A 12,722-nucleotide genomic window follows, 5' to 3' on the forward strand; every position below is an offset into this window, starting at 1 on the left:
ATACAACAGTTACATCACCTGGGTGATCATTGCAGAGATATGTCACAATGCCCCCATAGACAGATCCAAGACAAGAGTCCGTCACGTGAAAGATCAGTGCAGAAATATGTCACAATGCCCCCTTAAGCAGAGCCTAGACAAAAGCCCCATCAGCTGGATGATCAGTGCATAATTATGTCACTAAGTCCCTTTAGGCAGATCCTAGACAAGAGTCGCATCACTTGGATGATCAGTGCAGAGATATGTCACAAAGACACTGTAGGCAGAGCCTAGACAAGAGTTACATGACCTAGGTGATCTGTGCAGAGATACAGCACAATGTCCCTGTAGGCAGAGCCTTGACAAGTGGTATATCACCTGGGTGATCATTGCATGAATATGTCACAAAGCACCCTGTAGGCAGATCCTAGAGAAGAGTTATATCACCTGGGTGATCAGTGCAGAGATATGTCACAAGCCCCTGTAGGCAGATCCTAGACAAGAGTTATATCACCTGGGTGATCAGTGCAATGATATGTCACAATGCGGTGTAGCCAGAGCCTAGACTAACGTAACAGCACCTGGGAGATCAGTGCAGAGATATGTCACAATTTCCCCAGTGGGCAGAGACCAGGCAAGAGTTGGATCACCTCGGTATCAGTGCAGAGATACGTCTCAATCCCCCTGTGGGCACAGCCTTGACAAGAGTTACATCACCTCGGGTAAAAGTGCAGAGATATGTCAAAATGCCCCTGTAGACAGGGCATACAGAATTGTTACATCACTTAGTTTATCAGTGCAGAGATATGTCACAATGTCCCCTGTAGGCAGAGCATAGAGAAGAGTTACATCACCTGGGTGATCAGTGCAGAGATATGTCACAATGTCCTCTGTAGGCAAAGCCTAGGCAAGAGTTACATCACCTTTGTCATCAGTTCAGGGATATGTGAAAACGCCCTGTAGGCAGAGCCTAGACAAGAGTTACATTCCCTAGTTGATGATTGCAGAGATATTACACTACACCCCCTGTAGGCAGATCCTAGACAATAGTAGAGTCATCTCGGTGATCAGTGAAGAGACATTTCACAATGCCCACTTTGGGCAGAGGGTAGACAGGAGTTACATCACCTAGGTGATCAGTGCTGAAATCTGTCAAAATTCCCTGTAGGCAGTGCTTATAAAAGTGTTACATCACCAAAGTGATCAGTGCGGAGATATGTCACAAAGCTCCTGTAGGCAGAACTCAGATGAGTTACATCACCTGGGTGATCAGGGCAAATGTATGTCACAAAGCCCCCTGTAGGCAAAGCCTAAACAATAGTTACTTCTCTTGGGTGATCAGTGGCGAGATCTCTCACAGTTCCCCTGTAGGCCCAGCTTATACAACAGTAACATCACCTGGGTGATCAATGCAGAGATGTGTTACAATGCCCCCATAGGCAGATCCAAGACAAGAGTCCGTCACCTGGGTGATCAGTGCAGAAATATTTCACAATGCCACCTTAGGCAGAGCCTAGACAAAAGCCCCTGCACCTGGATGATGAGTGCAGAGTTATGTCACAAAGTCCCTTGAGGCAGATCCTAGACAAGAGTTACATCATTTGGATGATCAGTGCAGAGATATGTCACAATGCCACTGCAGGCAGAGCCTAGACAAGAGTTACACGGCTTAGGTGATCAGTGCAGAGATACATCGCAATGTCCCTGTAGGCAGAGCATTGACATGTGTTACATCACATGGGTGAACATTGCAGGGATATGTCACAAAGCAACCGGTAGGCAGATCCTAGAAAAGAGTTACATCACCTGGGTGATCAGTGCAGAGGTTTGTCAAAATTCCCTTTAGGCAGTGCTTATAAAATTGTTACATCACCCAAGTGAACAGTGCAGAGATATGTCACAAAGCTCCTGTAGGCAGAACTTAGATGAGTTACATCACCTGCCTGGTCAGTGCAAATTTATATCACAAAACCCCCTGTAGGCAAAGCCTAGACAACAGTTACATCACTTGGGTGATCAGTGGCGAGATCTCTCACAATTCCCCTGTAGGCAGAGCTTAAACAACAGTTACATCACCTGGGTGATCATTGCAGAGATATGTCACAATGCCCCCATAGACAGATCCAAGACGAGAGTCCGTCACCTGGATGATCAGTGCAGAAATATATCACAATGCCCCCTTAAGCAGAGCCTAGACAAAAGCCCCATCACCTGGATGATCAGTGCATAATTATGTCACTAAGTCCCTTTAGGCAGATCCTAGACAAGAGTTGCATCACTTGGATGATCAGTGCAGAGATATGTCACAAAGACACTGTAGGCAGAGCCTAGACAAGAGTTACATGACCTAGGTGATCAGTGCAGAGATACAGCGCAATGTCCCTGTAGGCAGAGCCTTGAGAAGTGGTACATCACCTGGGTGATCATTGCAGGGATATGTCATAAGCTCCCTGTAGGCAGAGCCTAGACAACATTTATATCACCTGGGTTATCAGTGCAGTGATATGTCACAATGCCATGTAGCCAGAGCCTAGACTAAAGTTACAGCACCTGGGAGATCATTGCGGAGATATATCACAATGTCCCCAGTAGGCAGAGACCAGGCAAGGGTTGGATCACTTCGGGATCAGCGCAGAGATATGTCTCAATCCACCTGTGGGCACAGCCTAGACAAGAGTTACATCACCTCGGTTAAAAGTGAAGAGATATGTCAAAATGCCCCTGTAGGCAGAGCCTACACAAGAGTTACCTCACTTAGGTGATCAGTGAAGAGATATGTCACAATACCCCCTGTAAGCAGAGCGTAGGCAAGAGTTACATCACCTGGGTGATCAGTGCAGAGATATGTGACAAGGCCCCTTTAAGCAGAGCCTAGACAATAGTTACATCACCTGAGTAATCAGTGCAGAGATCTGTCACAATGCCCCTTTAGGCAGAGCTTAGACCAGACTTACATCACCAGGGTGATCAGTGCAGAGATGTGTCACAAAGCCCCTGTAATCAGAGCCTATACAAGAGTTTCATCACTTGGTTGATCAGTTCAGAGATGTGTCACAATGTCCACGTAGGCAGATCTAAGACAAGAGTCCATCACCTGGGTGATCACTGCAGAGATATGTACCATTGTCCCCTGTAGGCAGTGCCTAGAGAAGAGTTGCATCACCTCAGAGTTCAGTGCATAGATATGTCACAAAGCCTTCTGTAGGCAAAGCCCATACATGGCTTACATCACCTAGGTGATCAGTGCAGTGATATATCACAAAAATCCCTGTAGACAGAGCCTAGAAAAGAGTTACATCACCTGGGTTATCAGTGCAGATATTTGACACAATGCCCGCATAGACAGAGCCTAGACAAGACTTCCATAACCTGGGTGATCAGTGCAGAGATATGTCACAAATGCCCCTCTAGGCAGTGTATAGAGAAGAGTCACATCACCTGGGTGATCAATGCAGAGATATTTTACAATGTCCCTTGTAGGCAGAGAATGGGCAAGAGTTACATAACCTAGGTGATCTGTGCAGAGCTGTGCCAAAACGCCACAGTAGGCAGAGCCTAGATAAATGTTACATCACCTGGGTGATCAGTGCAGATATGTCACAATGCCCCCATAGGCAAATCCAAGACAAGAGTCCGTCACCTGGGTGATCAGTGCAGAAATATGTGACAATGCCCCCAGGAGGCACAGCCTAGAGAAGAATCCCATCACCTGGGTGATCAGTGCAGAAATACTTCACAATGCCCCTGCAGGCAGAGGGTAAGCAATAGTTACATCACCTACATGATCAGTGCAGAGATGTGTCACAAGGCCCCCTACAGGCAGAGCCTGGAAAAGAGTTACATCACCTCAGTGATCAATGCAGTGATATGTCACTATGTCCCGCAGGCAGAACATAGTCAAGCGTTACATCATGTGGGTGATCCGTGCAGAGATATGTCACAAATCCCCCATACACAGAGCCTAGACAATAGTCCCATCTCCTGGGTGATCAGTGCAGAAATATGTCACAATGCCCCCATAGGCAGATCCACCACAAGTGTTACATCACCTGGTGATCAGTGCAGAGATATGTCACAGTGCCCCCATAGGCAGAGGCTAGACAAAAGTCCCATCACCTGGGTGATCAGTGCAGAGATATGTCCCAAAGCCCCTGTAGGCAGAGCCTAGACAAGGATTACAACACTTTGTTGATCAGTTCAGAGACGTGTCATGCTGAGTGTTTGCTCCCGGAGCTCTGCGGGCACCCGGAAACGTGCAGGGAAGGGTGGAAGACCGGCATGGTGCCTTTAATCTCCTTACCAGTTTCCAAACCGGCCACACTGTAGACTCCCCATGTTGCCGCACACGGAAATCCATCGGCAGGCCATCACGCCGGGGAGGCATCTTCTCTATGGGGTCTTGCTCTGGTCTCCTACGTGGAAATGAATGAAAGCCACACGTCTGTGTGTGTGAGACTGTCCCGGCAATGGCGACACCCACAGGCACTGCCTCCTTCACGGAGAGAGGGCCTGGAACACTCAAGACTTCCACGGAGGTTCAGTTTCACACTCCCCTCCACCCTCCCAGACCGGTTTCTCACTGCTGAAGACGCGTAGGAGCCCAGAGAGTGGCTTCCAGTTCCCGAGGGATTCCTGGAGATGTCCAGAGAGCCAGCCCCCGAAACTAGCCCCCCTCACCCCTTCCCCCTCGCCCCCTTCCTCTTCGTCACTCCCGCCCCACCACCACCATCACCACGCCCCCCCCACCACACCACCCCCTGGCCGCAGGCCTCGACGCCCTGGGAACCTGCCTGTATGGGGTGGGATGTCCCAGGGCTCACCGCCATTCATGAAGGGTTGGAGTCTGCCTGCCTGCGGGCCTTTATAAGAGCCGCTGGCTGCCTGTCTGGGCAGGCCTCCTGGCTGCACCTGCTGCAGTGAACAGGCCGGCTGAGGTGTACGGGAGAATGCCGGCCTCTCTCTGCCCCTTTCCGTCCGTGAAATTCCGGCCGGGGCTCCCTGCGATGGCCCTCCCGACACCTTCGGACCGCACCCTGTTCGCGGAAGCCCGGGGACGGTGACGGCGAAGGAAACTCGTTTGGAACCCGAGCCTAAGAGAGGCTCTGAGAGCCTGCTTTGAGCGGAACCCGTACCCGGGCATTGCCACCAGAGAACGGCTGGCCCAGGCCATCGGCATTCTGGAGCCCAGTGTCCAGATTTGGTTTCAGAATGAGAGGTCACGCCAGCTGAGGCAGCACCGGCGTAAATCTTGGCCCTGGCCCGGGAGACGCGGCCCGCAAGAAAGCAGGCGAGAGCGGACCGCCGTCACCGGATCCCAGATCGCACTGCTCCTCCGAGCCTTTGAGAAGGATCGCATTCCAGGCATCGCCGCCAAGGAAGAGCTGTCCAGAGAGACGGGCCTCCCGGAGTCCAGGATTCAGATCTGGTTACAGAATCGAAAGGCCAGGCACCCGGGTCAGGCTGGCACGGTGCCCAGGCAGTCAGGGGGCCTGTGCAACGTGACCCCCGGCGGGTGTCACCCTGCTCCCTCGTGGGTCACCTTCACCCACATCGGCGCATGGGGAACGGGTTGTGGGGGTGGGGAGGGGTTGTCAGGCTGTGGTGGGGTGGTGGAAAGGAAAGAGAGCTCTGCCCGGGCTGCTTCGACAGCCCAGGTGGCTGCCCGCAAACCCGCGTGTGTGCAGTAGGCGGCCAACCTCCTGGTACCTGGGCCGGCTCTATGATCCCCGGGATGCCCAGGAAAGAATGGCAGTTTTCTGCTGTGTGGAGTCTCTCACTGGGCCTAGCCCTAGAAGGCAGGAATCCCAGGCCGGTGAGACCTGTGGAGGTGGCGGAGGGAAGACATGCCCCTCCATAGCCAGCCAGGTGTTCCCCGCGAAAGAGAGGCCACCGCATTGCCCCGACCCTACCCCGTCCCAACCCCGCCTCCTAAAGCTCCTCCAGCAGAGAACAGTATTCTTCCTCGCTGAGTGGTGCTTCCGGCGAGGCGGCCTCTTCCAATGCCTCCAGCTCCCCCGGGGCCTCCGTTTCTAGGAAAGGTTGCACCTGCTGCTGAAACTCCGGGCTCTCCAGGAGCTCATCCAGCAGCAGGCCGGAGGGGAGTGCAGACGAGCGCCGCGGCTGCTGGAGCGCCTGGGAGGGTGCCGGGATGCCTTGCATCTGCCCCTTCTTCGTGGAGGCCTCCGGGGGCAAGGGCTGGCGAGGTGGATCTGCCCCGGCTTGGGGTTCCCACGCCGCCCCGGCAACCTGGGGACCCCGGCCCCAGCCCAAACATGGACTCCCCTGGGATGCAGGTGGGGCAAGCCCACCTTGGCCCTATGGCCCCGCTTGAGCAGGCTCAGGCTGTCCCACCATGCAAGGGCCTGGCAGGTCGTCGCGCTTCACGTCCCAATCCTCCTGGCTTTTGCCCGTGTTTGGAGGCCACTGAGGAGCCTGAGGCTGGGAGAGCGCCCCTTCCGGAGGAGCCGGGGCAGGTAGGCAAAATCCCCGCGTGCCGGGGCAGTTTGGGAGATCCCCTCTGCCGGCGTGGCCTGGCTGGGCTGGAGCATGGGGACGGCCCTCGCTCCCTGGCTCACAAAAGCCCCCTGTGGGAGAGCCCCAGTCACGCAGGGCACTTGGGGTGCACGAAGCCCCGTTCCCCACGTGCTGTTGTGGGCAAAGGCTACCCACAAGGGAGCAGGGTGACACCCGCCGGGGGCCGCGTTGCACAGGCCGCCTGCCTTCTTGGGCGCCCTGCCAGCCTGTCCTGGGTGCCTGGCCCTTCGATTCTGAAACCAGATCTGAACCCTGGACTCCAGGAGGCCCGTCTCTGGCCAGCTCTTCCCTGGCGGTGATGCATGGAAAGCGATCCTTCTCAACGGCTCGGAGGAGAAGGGCGGTCTGGGATCAGGTGACGGGGTCCGATTTCACGGACGGTCACGGGCAGAGAGAGGCCGGCGGGCTCCCATGCACCTCAGCCGGCCTGTGCACTGTGGCAGGTGCAGCCAGGAGGCCTGCCAGGACATCCAGCCAGCGGCTCTTATGAAGGCCCTCAGGCAGGCAGGCTCCACCACTTCATGAATGGCGGTGAGCCCTGAGACAGCGCGCCACACCCGGAAGGGTCCCAGGGCGTCCAGGCCTGTGGCCAGTGGGTGGTGGGGTTGGTGGGAGGGCGTGGTGATGGTGGTGGTGGCGCCAGAGACACGAAGAGGAAGGGGGCGAGGGGTAAGGGTTGAGGGGGGCGCGTTTCAGGGGCTGGCTCTCCCGACCTATCCAGGAATCCCGCGGGAACTGGAAGCTGTTCTCTGGGCTCCCACGCGTCTTCAGCAGTGAGAAACCGGCCTGGAAGGGTGGAGGGGAGTTTGGAACTGAACCTCCGTGGAAGTCTTGAGTGTTCCAGGCCCTCTCTCCGTGAAGGAGGCAGTGCCTGTGGGTGTCGCCATTGCCAGGACAGTCTCACACAGGCAGGCCTGTGGCTCTCGTTCATTTCCACGTAGGAGACCAGAGTGAGACCCCAGAGAGAAGATGCCTGCCCGGTGTGATGGCCTGATGATGAATTCCCGTGTGCGGCCACAGGGGGAGTCTGCAGTGTGGCCAGTTTGAAAACTGGCAAGGAGAGCAAAGGCACCATGGCGGTCTTCCACCCTTCCCTGCATATTTCCGGGTGCCCGCAGAGCTCCGGGAGCAAACAGTCAGCATGACACATCTCTGAGCTGATCAACAAAGTGATGTAAATCTTGTCTAGACTCTGCCTACAGGGGCCTAGTGACATATCTCTGCACTGATCACCCAGGTGATGGGACTTTTGTCTAGGCTCTGCCTATGGGGGCATTGTGACATATCTCTTCACTGATCACCCAGGTGATGTAACTCTTTTATTGGATCTGCCTATGGGGGCATTGTGACATATTTCTGCACTGATCACCCAGGTGATGGGACTATTGTCTAGGCTCTGTGTATGGGGGCTTTGTGACGTATCTCTGCACTGATCACCCAGGTGATGTAATGCTTGACTAGGCTCTGCCTACGGGGCGTATTGACATATCACTGCATTGATCACCGAGGTGATGTAACTCTTGTCCAGTCTCTGCCTATAGGGGGCCTTGTGACATATCTCTGCACTGATCATCTAGGTGATGTAACTCTTGATTACGGTCTGCCTGCAGGGCAGAGATATTGTGAAATATCTCTGCACTGATCACCTAGGTGATGGGACTCTTCTCTAGGCTCTGTCTAATGGGGGCATTGTCAAATATTTCTGCACTGATCACCCAGGTGACGGACTCTTGTCTTGGATTTGCCTATGGGGGCATTGTGACATATCTCTGCACTGATCACCCAGTTGATGAAACTCTGGTCTAAACTCTGCCTAAAGGGGCATTGTGACAAATCTCTGCACTGATTACTCAGGTGATGTAAATAATGTCTAGGCTCTGGTTAAAGCGATATGCTTGTCACATATCGCTGCACTGATCACCCAGGTGATGTAACACTTGTCTAGGCTCTGCTTACAGGTGTATTGTGACATATTTCTGCACTGATCACCCAGGTGATCTTGTCTTGTATCTGCCTATGGGGGCATTGTGACATATCTCTGCCATGATCACCCAGATGATGTAACTGTTGTATAAGCTCTGCCTTCAGGGGAATTGTGAGAGATCTCGCCACTGATCCCCCAAGTGTTGTAACTATTGTCTAGGCTTTGCCAACAGGGGACTTTGTGATATACCATTGCAATGATCACCTAGGAGATGTAACTCATCTAAGTTCTGCCTACAGGAACTTTGTGACATATCTCTGCACTGATCACTTAGGTGATGTAACAGTTTTATAAGCACTGCCTACAGGGTATTTTGACAAATCTCTGCACTGATCACCTAGGTGATGTAAATCATGTCTACCCTCTGCACAAAGGGAGCATTGTGAAATATCTCTGCACCGATCACCCAGGTGATTCAACTCTTGCCTAGGATCTGCCTAAAGGGGGTATTGTGGAATATCTCTGCACTAATCAACTAGGTGATGTAACTCTTGTCTAAGCTCTGCCTACAGGTGCGTTTTCACATATCCCTGAACTGATGACAAAGATGATGTAACTCTTGCCAACGCTTTCCCTACAGGGGACATTGTGTCATATGTCTGCACGGATCACCCAGGTGATGCAACTCTTCCCTATGCTTTGCCTACAGGAGACATTGTGACATATCTCAGCACTGATCACCCAGGTGATGCAACTCTTCTCTAGGCTCTGCCTACCGGGGGCATTGTGACATATCTCTGCACTGATCACCAAGGTGATGTAACTCTTTTCTAGTCTCTGCCTACAGAGGGCATTGTGACATCACTCTGCACGGATCACCCGGGTTATGTAACTCTTGTCTAGGCTCTGCCTACGGGGGCATTGTGAATTATCTCTGCACTGATCATCCAGGAGATGTGACTCTTGTCTAAGCTCTGCCTAGAGGGACTTTGGGACATATCTCTGCACTGATCGCTGAGGTGACGTAAAACTTTTCTATGCTTTGCCTACACTGGGATTTATGACATATCTGTGCACTAATCACCCAGGTGATGTAACTCTTGTCTAGACTCAACTTACAGGGCGTATTGTGAGATATCTCTGCACTAATCACCCAGGTGACGTAACTCTTGTCTAGGATCCACCTACAAGTGGTATTGAGACGTATCTCTGCACTGATCACCCAGGTGATGCAACTCCTCTCTATGCTCTGCCTACAGGGGACATTGTGACATATCTCTTCACTGATCACCCAGGTGATGTAACGCTTTTCTAGTCTCTGCCTAAAGAGGGCGTTGTGACATCACTCTGCACGGATCACCCGGGTTATGTAATTCTTGTCTAGGGTCTGCCTACGGAGGCATTGTGACTTATCGCTGCACTGATGACCCAGTAGAATTGACTCTTGTCTAAGCTCTGCCTAGAGGGACATTGGGACTTATCTCTGCATTGATCGCTGAGGTGATGTAAAACTTGTCTAGGCTTTGCCTACACTGCGATCTATGACATATCTCTGCACTGATCACCCAGGTGATGTAACTCTTGTCTAGGCTCTGCTTACAGGGGGTATTGTGAGATATCTCTGCAATGATCACCCAGGTAGAGGTATGCCACCCTACCATACATTCGAAGATCCCGTATACATAAAATCTAGACAAAAAGGAAGGAATCGAACCCCCTAAAGCTGGTTTCAAGCCAACCCCATGGCCTCCATGACTTTTTCAAAAAGATATTAGAAAAAACATTTCATAACTTTGTCAAAGTTAAATTACAGGTTAAACCCCGTATATCTTAATGGCATATGCAGCACAAGTAGGTCTACAAGACGCTACTTCCCCTATCATAGAAGAACTTATCATCTTTCATGATCATGCCCTCATAATCATTTTTCTCATCTGCTTCCTAGTCCTGTATGCCCTTTTCCTAACACTCACAACAAAACTAACTAATACTAGTATTTCAGACGCCCAGGAAATAGAAACCGTCTGAACTATCCTGCCCGCCATCATCCTAGTCCTTATCGCTCTCCCATCCCTACGTATCCTTTACATAACAGACGAGGTCAACGACCCCTCCTTTACTATCAAATCAATCGGCCATCAATGATATTGAACCTACGAATACACCGACTATGGCGGACTAATCTTCAACTCCTACATACTCCCCCCATTATTCCTGGAACCAGGTGACCTATGACTCCTTGACTTTGACAATCGGGTGGTCCTCCCAGTTGAAGCCCCCGTTCTTATAATAATTGCATCACAAGATGTCTTACACTCATGAGCTGTTCCCACATTAGGCCTAAAAAGAGACGCAATTCCCGGACGCCTAAACCAAACCACTTTTACCGCCACACGACCAGGGGTATAATACGGCCAATGCTCAGAAATCTGTGGAGCAAACCACAGTTTTATACCTATCGTCCTAGAATTAATCCCTCTAAAAATTTTTGAAATAGGACCCGTATTCACCCTATAGCACCTTCTTTACCCCTCTCCAGAGCTCACTGTAAAGCTAACCTAGCATTAACCTTTTAAGTTAAAGATTAAGAGAACTGACACCTCTTTACAGTGAAATGCCCCAACTAAATACCACCGTATGACCCACCATAATTACCCCGATACTCCTTGCACTATTTCGCATCACCCAGCTAAAAATATTAAATACAAATTACCATCTACCTCCCTCACCAAAACCCATAAAAATAAAAAACTACAATAAACCCTGAGAGCCAAAATGAACGAAAATCTATTCACTTCATTCATTGCCCCCACAATCCTAGGTCTGCCCGCCACAGTACTGATCATTCTATTCCCCCCTTTACTGGTCCCCACCTCTAAATACCTCATCAACAACCGACTAACTACCACCCAACAATGACTAATTCAACTGACCTCAAAACATATAATAACCATACACAACACAAAAGGATGAACCTGATCTCTTATACTAATATCCTTAATCACTTTTATTGCCACAACCAATCTTCTCGGGCTTCTACCCCACTCATTCACACCAACAACCCAACTATCTATAAACCTAGCCATGGCCATCCCCTTATGAGCAGGCGCAGTAGCTATAGGCTTTCGCTCTAAGACTAAAAATGCCCTAGCCCACTTCCTACCACAAGGCACACCTACACCACTTATCCCCATACTAATCATTATCGAAACTATCAGCCTACTCATTCAGCCAATAGCCTTAGCCGTACGTCTAACCGCTAACATTACTGCAGGCCACCTACTCATGCACCTAATTGGAAACGCCACACTAGCAATATCAACTATTAATCTACCCTCTACACTCATCATCTTCATAGTCCTAATTCTACTGACTATTCTGGAAATCGCCATCGCCTTAATCCAAGCCTACGTCTTTACACTTCTAGTGAGCCTCTACCTGCACGACAACACATAATGGCCCACCAATCACATGCCTATCATATAGTAAAACCCAGCCCATGGCCCCTAACAGGGGCCCTCTCAGCCCTTCTAATAACCTCCGGCCTAGCCATATGATTCCACTTCTACTCCACAACCCTACTCACACTAGGCCTACTAACTAACACACTAACCATGTACCAATGATGACGTGATGTAACACGAGAAAGCACATACCAAGGCCATCACACACCACCCATCCAAAAAGGTCTCCGATATGGGATAATCCTATTTATTACCTCAGAAATTTTTTTCTTCGCAGGATTTTTCTGAGCTTTCTACCACTCCAGCCTAGCCCCCACCCCCCAACTAGGAGGGCACTGACCCCCAACAGGCATCACCCCACTGAATCCCCTCGAAGTCCCACTCCTAAACACATCTGTATTACTCGCATCAGGAGTATCAATTACTTGAGCCCACCACAGCCTGATAGAAAATAACCGAAACCAAATAATTCAAGCACTGCTTATTACGATTTTACTGGGTCTCTACTTCACCCTCCTACAAGCCTCAGAGTACTTCGAATCCCCTTTTAGCATTTCCGATGGCATCTACAGCTCAACATTTTTTGTAGCCACAGGCTTCCACGGACTCCACGTCATCATTGGGTCAACTTTCCTCACTATCTGCCTCATCCGCCAACTAATATTTCACTTTACATCTAAACATCACTTCGGCTTTGAAGCCGCCGCCTGGTACTGGCACTTCGTAGATGTGGTCTGACTATTTCTATATGTCTCCATCTACTGATGAGGGTCTTACTCTTTTAGTATAAATAGTACCGTTAACTTCCAATTAACTAGTTT

General features: G+C 50.9%; 3 pseudogenes; all 3 read left to right on the top strand.

Moving 5' to 3' along the window:
• The first annotated feature begins 4,982 nt into the window (after window positions 1–4,982).
• LOC134808419 (double homeobox protein 4C-like) lies at window positions 4,983–5,666 on the top strand (annotated as a pseudogene).
• Window positions 5,667–10,092: 4,426 nt separating this feature from the next.
• Window positions 10,093–11,019, top strand: LOC134808262 (cytochrome c oxidase subunit 2-like; annotated as a pseudogene).
• Window positions 11,020–11,124: 105 nt separating this feature from the next.
• On the top strand, window positions 11,125–12,050 carry LOC129138421 (ATP synthase subunit a-like; annotated as a pseudogene).
• The last annotated feature ends 672 nt before the right edge of the window (window positions 12,051–12,722 follow it).

This window comes from Pan troglodytes, chromosome 15 (assembly GCF_028858775.2).
Source record: "Pan troglodytes isolate AG18354 chromosome 15, NHGRI_mPanTro3-v2.0_pri, whole genome shotgun sequence".
NCBI classification, from domain to species: Eukaryota; Metazoa; Chordata; class Mammalia; order Primates; family Hominidae; genus Pan; species Pan troglodytes.